Source organism: Pteropus medius, unplaced genomic scaffold, assembly GCF_902729225.1.
Source record: "Pteropus medius unplaced genomic scaffold, Ma_sr-lr_union100, whole genome shotgun sequence".
NCBI classification, from domain to species: Eukaryota; Metazoa; Chordata; class Mammalia; order Chiroptera; family Pteropodidae; genus Pteropus; species Pteropus medius.
In genome coordinates this window covers 556,248-565,038 of record NW_024344374.1, presented here as the reverse complement: position 1 = coordinate 565,038, position 8,791 = coordinate 556,248, and positions in this window count along the sequence as shown.

Here is an 8,791-nt window from a genome sequence, read left to right as displayed (position 1 = left end):
ATCTTACTCAAGGCTTTATCTTTTACAATGTGCTTTTCATTCTATGTCCCTCTTCCTTTCCTGCCACCCAGGTGGGACCAAATAGTACATATCACATTAGAGTTTCACAACAGGACTCTGATGTGAGGCTGATTGGACAGGAGGTATTAGTCTTTCATGATATACATGCACAGTCCTCAGTGGGCTTTTATAATATTTCTCAGGCCAATAGTCTGTAAGCATTAAAGGCAGTGAATCTGTCTGATTTCCAGTGCTGAACCCTGGAAATCTAGTGTATAGTAGTAGAGTCTAGCCTACAATACCTTTAATTGAATGAAAAATGTATTTCATTTTATGGGAACCTGGGTCTCAAAAGTATAGAATAACATGTTTGAACTTCACAACTACTAGATCATTATGAAGGCATAAAAGGCTAGAAATCAGAATTTTTGACTCAGAATCTGATCAAAATCAGAATTTTTGATACTCTCAAATCATTTAATAGTAGTCTGACTCTCCCTAGTTTAAAAGCCATACTAGTCTATCAAGAACAATTTAATAAATTCCATGATTACAGTCAATAAAAGAGGTAACCAGCAGGTGCACATGGCAGAGAAATGTAGACCTCAATTTCTGAAGGAGATGGCTCATGGAAAAGTGATAATGTAGAAGAGAGGCAAGTAGCCAGGTCCAGGTTGGTAGTCTCCTTTCTGAGTTTGGACTCTGGTGGACAATTTTATTCTGTCTCTGTTTCTCCCTTTTAAATGTTTCATTGAGGTAACACGTACATAAATGAATGAACACATACTAAAAGTGTACAGCTGAATGAATCATCATCGAGTGACTACATCTGTGTAATCGCTACTCTGCTCAAGAAACAGAAGAATAATAGTACTAGCACCCCAAATGCTGCTCGTGCCCTCTCTCAATAACTGCCCTCTTCCACCCATTCTATTTTCCATCCAGTTCTCAGATATGTTGCTAGTATATAAGGTATGAGGAAGAAACTGTCACCATCTTTAGGAAGAAGGCTCTCACAATCTAAAAGAATAGATAATTTTATTCAAATAGATATGAGATAATGCACTAAGAGGCTAGCAATGTGAGGAACGTATTATGGAAACTGAAAAGAGGGAAACTTTGGTGGCCTGAGGTGGGGGAAACAAGTCTTCACAGGAAAAATGACAGTTAAAGAGAGTTTTGAAAATTAATTTCCTGGGTTGGAAAAGGGAGAAAAAGAGAGAATCCCAGCCAAAGGAAAACAACATCATGATGAAAGGAAAGGGATTGGCTGTCTGAGCAAAGGCTGGTAATCCAATGAGATGTGGTTAGGGCAACAAGTTTCAACCTTGGTTTGTATCAGAATCACCTGTTAGGCTGTTTATGGGCCACACTCTAGATCTACAGACTCATATACTCTGGAGATACAGGGATGATACATACATGTGGGGGATATTTATAAAGCTTCACAGTTATTTTGGTTTGCAAGATTCACAAACAAGATTGTGAATGACTGGACTGGAGTATACAGTATCTTAAAGAATGTGAAGTACTATGTATTTGGTGAGTCAGGGCATGTCGTAGAGAATTTTAAATGTCAAGCTATGTATTTTGGCTGTACTCTTTAATGTTTCTTAAATTTGCCTGATCATAAGAATTCCAGGGAGCCTGGTAAAAAGTCAGCTTTCTTGGCCCTACTCCATATCTACAAAATAAGAATTGATGAGGGAGGGGGCCTAAAGATTAATTTTCCTTTTCTCTTTCTCTCTTCTCCCTCATTCCCTCCCTTGGGCCCCTGCCCTCTTGCTTTCTGAAGAATTCAGGTGATTTTCATGATTACTCATTACTCATACCAGGAAACATTTTTTTCAGACAGTTAGGAGTCATTTAGACGTCATCAGAGGCAAATCTGCTGTAAGAATCATCTTGGTAGAAATTTATTGGTTTGAAGAAAGGAAAGAGATTTAAATGAAGGAGAAGAGATGGAGTGTTGTTTTATAATTTAGAGGCTAGCTGATTGCAACGATCTTGGTTAGTTCATTTTTTAGTCTTTAGTGTGAGACTATGTCCAACACAAAATTGGTGCTCAAAAATATGTGTTAAATGAATGGATGAATTATTAACTCATTAGTTTGGAGAATATTTACTATTTTAAAGGGCATTTTAATAGGTAAAATAGAGAGGACTTGATGAATAATCAAATGGGTTTGGGAAGGGGAGCACAGGGTATTTTGGAGATTTCTAGCGTGAAATGGTTGGTGTGTGGTAATGCCACTCACTGAGAAAGGATCAAGTATTTGTTATTTTTTAGATTCAAACTTGAGGAAAAAGATGTTTCTTAAAAACAAAAAACAAACAAATAAAAAAAACAGTTGCCAGCAAATGACTTTCTTTGGACATCATAGAACCTCATAAGCTTCCTCTCCTTCTTTATACTTCTATGCATTCAGAGCAACCCCCAACACAAATCTCATATGGGATGATGCATACTGGCATGGAGTAGTGGGTTATGCCATTAAAGTCCAAGCGTTAGACTGGTAAAGCCAATTTTCATACCTGGCAGATCCTCTCCCCTTTGTTCACCTCTCCGTCCTTACTCAGAGCAACTGTTTTTTTCCCTCCATAACAACTTTAATACATTTTAAAAAAAAGGGAGAGCATGGCTGAATGAAATGACAGCTGTCTGGTTTTGTTATAAGATCTGCTGCAAAATCCTGAGTAAGTGGTGAACTTGGTGCTAGAGTTTGAAACAGAAGGGCAAAACCGTAATTGAATCTCATCTTCAAATGACCAGAGTAATAAAAGAGAAATAAATGTGGAATTTCATAGCAGTTCAATTTGAGAACTCTTGTATCTGCTCAATTTGAGAACTCCACATAACAACTACTTGTATATTAACAGATCATAGGTGAGTCTCAATTTTTCACCTAAGTGAACATTTTTCTGGCAATGAAACAAGCAGTACTTTCTTTCCTTATTATAGTAAAACTGCCACTGGGCTTCATTTAATAAGGATTAACTGTGAATAAATTACGGCATCAAATTATGCACCATGACATGACTTGTTGTGAAAAATTTAGGCAGCTGCAAGACTCTTTGAAGTTAATTCAAGCTGAGCTCAGTACAAAAACGATTAATTACTTCCTGGAACCCATAGATCTATTTTCAGTTGCTGGTGCCATGGGATCACAGTTTAGATGAATTACCAGCAAATGCTCATGAAAAACAGTAGTGGGAATGGACCACAGCAATGGGGGTCAGTATTTTTTATTATTGGATTTGCCTCTGGTTTTTATTACTAAGTGTATGTCTACAAATTGGTTTGAGAAATCACAGCTGGATTCGGAATAATCTACATTTTATATTTGGAAGGAAACAGAATTATCTAGTTTTACCTCCCATAGAGCATAAACTTCTCCTTGTCATTTCTGACAGATGGTCAGCCTTTACTTACGATAGCTGTTTGACCAGGGCTCATTACCTCCCAAAGCAGTTTATTCTTCATATGAGACAAAGTTTCAGAAACTATAGTCAAAATCTAGCTGATTTTAATGTCTTTCTTGATCTAGTTCTGTGAATTGGAACAGAGTTTCCCAAACTTGCCTGATTAATAACACTTGTTGCACTTGATAAACCTGTAGAGTTCCTGACCTTTTCCACCGGGAAACTCTGAACCAGAAAGTCTGAGTTTGGGGCTTGGGGCCTGCATTTTATCACATATATCAGGTGATTATTATTTTCAGATAAGTACCCCTTCCTTCCTTCCTTCCTTCCTTCCTTCCAAAAATCTGTTGAGCAATGCTTGGGGCTTGAGCAGGTTGGGACGTCTAGAATCTGACAGATAATGAGTTGTAATTAATATTTATTAATCTATTCTATAATTAATTGAGGCTCATTCTTTATGACTTTTCCCAGCCCACTTATATATATATATATTTTAATTTTGTTTCATCATTATTAAATATTTATCTATTTAGGTCTACATTACTGAGATCTATCCATTATCTTGTTAGAAAATTGAGATAGTTACCTCTTTCTAGTTCTTCTACACATTTCTCTAAACTAGAGATATCTTAAAAATTATTCCCAGTTATTTAAAATAACATTTTCAAATATCTTAAATTCTTAAGTGAAATCTTTCTAATCATGCATAATTTGGATGCTTCTATTAAGTAAATTTATGCAGGTGAGGAGTGTGTAGACCAAAATATTTTGTTAGGAAGTCTAAATGGCATGAAGAGATAAACAAATTTGAAAATAATTCTTTTTCTGAAGAACAGTTTAGACTTTTCTGTAATTTTCTAGAATGCAGTATAATATTCTACTTCCGAGTTTTTTTATTGTTTTGGAAACAGAAGAGTCAGACATTCATTCATCCTCCATTGGCTCTCTCATTCTTCCTAAGCCACTGTATTATAGAGTACACTGCTCCCTCTTACAGAATCCAGGGTGAATTTTTATACTACCTATGGAGAATACTGTGGTTCTCTTCATTTAAAATGTTTTATTTGTTAAATATGGAACATATGATAGAATTGAAGAAACGAGTCTCAGTAGAAAACCAGTTTGTTAGCCTAAGCAAATTTGGTTTAATAACTTCATAAGAAGTAGAAGCCATGGATTAACTTCCCCCATTGAGTGAATTTTATGCTAAATGAGCCTTTATAAAGCAACTAAGAGTGTCTTGAACTGAAGGCCTGGGGTGTATTATCGATAGTAGGAGCTCTTCCAAGAATAAAAAGCCAATGAACAGATGGATGTGAACTGAAACCAGTTTATGAGGCTTTGAGAGTGCAACCAAGACAGGATGCAAGCGCAGGCGAGGGAGTTGATGGTGGGGCAGATCCAGTATCATAAACCTCAGGAATACTGGCCAAACTAAGATCCAAGCGAGTAGAATATCTGTTCAAATAATTCTGTTTTCATTGGGGCAGACATTTTGTGTGACAGTGTGAATTTGAGAGCAAAGGAGGAGACATTGGTGAGGAGTATGAGTAATGACAATGAGCTGAGGCTGGAGACTCAGTATTCCCAGCCTACCAGAGGGAGTTTAGTCTGTAATCAGTCTAGCAGAGACACTCTACAGCATCCGTGTAGGTCAAGAAGTTTCAGCACGATGCTCTCACAGGCACCTGAGGTTTTGAACACCTCCAGAAACTCATTTATCAGGCATGGATGGCAGCTATGAACTACTTCCAGATAGTTTCTAGGAAGCAAACTATTAATACATTTTTGGCTAGTTTCCATACTAGCTGGGGATTAGCCTGTGGGTATGCATAGATCATTCCTGGAATGGGGTTAAAGATGTCATAACTAATATTGAGATATGTGGGGGTAGAGGGTAGAGAGCAGAGAGTGGTAAAGAGTTCTCTTAGGATATTCGGATAGAGAGATCATCACTCTTTCCTCATAGTTTACAATTCTAGGTCATAAGAGGAACTTGGCAGCAACAATCTTTGTCATAATTGTCATAAACCAGATTATGATCAGAGTATTCATTTATGGTGCTTCATTAAATTATCCCAACAACTGTGTAAACTAGGAATTATCAGTTTTCATAGATGAAAAAATAAAGAGGTACGGAGAGGTAAACACCTTTCCTTTGTCTAACTCCAAGTTCTTCACTCTTCTTCTACGTATCTTATTTTGGAAACATTATCTTCATATCTGCCATATCACACAAAGTACCTGCATAAATTGACTTCAGAAATAACCCTTGGTAACAAAGAAAAACCTGTGGTAATTAGGCAAATTAGGCTGAAACAAGGGTCCTATTTTCTTACATATTGATACACTGAGGTAAGATAATTTCTGAGACTACTTCCATAAACCTGGCCGATGATAGTATACATCACTACAGAACATGACAGCGTGATGCTGTTGTACAATTCCACGTAGATCATAAATAAGTTATATGAAGTAATTCGTATTTTTACCAGTAAGTGCCATCATTCTAGATGCAAGAGCAGCAGCAGTCATAGTCTCTTAAATCATTACAGCTGCTTGTGCTGTTGTGTTTTTCATAACTCTGACTATAGGTCTTAATCTAGCACTAACACTTAGCAGACCATAGCAATATCTCTTCTTTGCTCTGTTTAATGTCCAAACATTAAAATTTTATGAATGAATGCGAATAGATAAGAAGCGCCAAGGCAGGCCCCAGTTGCTCTTGTTCAGCAATGTTTGCTCTGCAGCAGTTTTCTGAGCTCTGCATACACATCCTCCATCTGGTGACTGGCTATGTTTTCAATTTTTTTCTGTGTATAAAGCCCTAAGGCAATGCCATTTCATATATTTTGCTATTCGAGCTAAGTGAATAGCCTAATAAAACCTTCTGAAGAAATCCTAGTAATCAGTATTATTGATGAACTATAGAAAATTTCTATGTGTATTCTTTGAATATTCCTCACTAACAGAATCAAAAAAAAAAAATCCTTAAATGTAAAAGTGTATTTTGGTCAACAAATTATTTTTTATTCTTCTCCTTGTTAATGATACATAGGCATCCTCTGCCTTTCCCAGTGTACAGTTTAGGTATCACTGGTTACTTTGTATCTCCAAACTCAACTAGAATCTTAGGTCAAATTGGTCAAGTTGACCAATTCTGCTTCCCCACCTACTCAGTCCTGGAATTTACATTGTTTCTTGCGCACTCAGTACACCTTGTGCCATCAATGAAATTCCAGTCCATTTGAGCTGTCAGTGTTGCAATATTTCCCATTCCTGGTCCTACATACCACGATGATTCATTTCACAGATGAGCTTTTCCTTTAGATTTCCCATTTACATGAAAACCAAACTATTTGTCTATGATATTTACACCTGCCTATTTCATTCCAGACAACTTGCCCAGACAAAAGCTGTATGCATATCTAATGTAATTAATTCAAATAGTTTTGTTTTGTTTTTTTTTGACAGTGCTTTAAAAAGAGTCGGTTTAGTTTATTAAGAATAACATGGACTTGGATGCCAAAACCTTAGCTTTTTATCTGGTTCTACCTTTAATAATTTTGTTGTAAGCCACCAGCTAACTCTGGATCATAGTTTCCACATCTGTAAAATGAGAAAGGGTCTCAGAGCCTGTTAGGAAGAAGCAGAGAAATGTTTATCTACTCAGATATTCACCACTAAAGAATGAAAAAACAGTTCTCCTATATCTGAGATGATTGCCCTTCCTAACTCCTGCACCCAGATTTTCAAAGGAAATGAATCGTACTATGGAAGAGAAAGAAAACACTGCCTGGTCAGATCAACTTTTTTAATAGCATGTACACGGGCGGATTGTCCTAAATTCTGTATTAATTAATTAGCTGGTTCCTAAGGTGCCCTTCAGCTCCAACTGAGTCAATAATTCACTTACTTTTCTTAATAAAATACAGTCAGTCAAATAATCAATTGATGTAGTTTATGAATTTAACCAACTGGTTTTATAATCAAGCTGGTTATCATGCAAGTAACACAATAGTCAATATGGATTCTCAGAGTATTTTTACACAGTTTTGGCTTCAAAGTTCCATTATAGCACACAAAATTTTTGCTGGAGGGTAAAGACAATCTACAACTAAACATTTCCCTGTGTTGAATAAAGGCTCTCTGCCATGTAGAAAAAATTAATTAGGATCTGATATGTTGGAAGCATAAAGAGAAGGGGAAACAGGTATTAGTTTTGAGGGACGAACAGAAATTTAAGAAGTAAAAACACCATTATAAAACAATGCAAATATTTTTCATCTTAAACAGGTTCTTCCTATAATTTGAAAGAACTAGTACAAAAGGATTTTGAACAGAAGTTGAATCAATCTGGATTCATCAGGTTCACATACTGTTAAAAATGGAATCTACAGAGTTATTTTAAAATCTCACTTTATTTAAGTTTAAAATTTTCCCATGATTAAAGTGTTATAGGTATAATCTTTTTAAAAAGATAAATTCTTATTATAAAATGTGGAAAATATTAAAATATATAAAGAATAATCTACTCTCAACCTTAATGAATATTAATATTTGGAGGTTTTTCTTTTAGTATTTTGTATATATGTGTGTGCATGTGTGTGTATTTCACAAAATAAGTATAAGAATACAGTTTTGAGGTAAGGTAGTTTCACTTAACCATATGTTATGAGCATTTTCCTATTGCATTAAATATTTCTCAAAAACGAAAAAAAAAAGATTGTATTAGATTTTATCATATAAATGTATCAAAGTTTTTAAACATTTCCCTAAACGAGACTTTATTTTTTCATCATAATAGTGTTAACCAACACAGGTTTTTACTAAATGAGAGACATTATTTAACTAATTTACATGTATTGACACATTTAATCCTCATAAACATATGATCTATGTGCTCTTATTTTATTAATATGGGAACTGACCTGCCAAGTTGTTAAATAAGTTGAGAATAATAAGAGCACCTACCTCACCTACCTCCTATAAATAGGCTAATGACATATCTGCTAACGAATCCATTGATAGTATTTGCTAGCAGAGGAGTCTTTATATGGAATGCTTTTAGAAGGGTATACCCAATCTGTCTAGAATTGTTTATGGTAAATAAACCTATATTGATAGGAACTAGATTCCTGGAATATGTCATATATGCTATGTAAGTGAGTGTCAAATTGAGTGACTGAACGAGTAGGAACTGACTGAAACAGTTTTCTTCTTTATAAGTGATGTGACTATACACTATTCTTAGAAGTATACTGTGACAAGAAAGAAACTGGGGAATTTTATTGGTGGTTTCAAATCTCACCTGGCTATCCCTGTGCCTTGTGATTATTTATATACTTGAAATTGTTATTGCCTTATT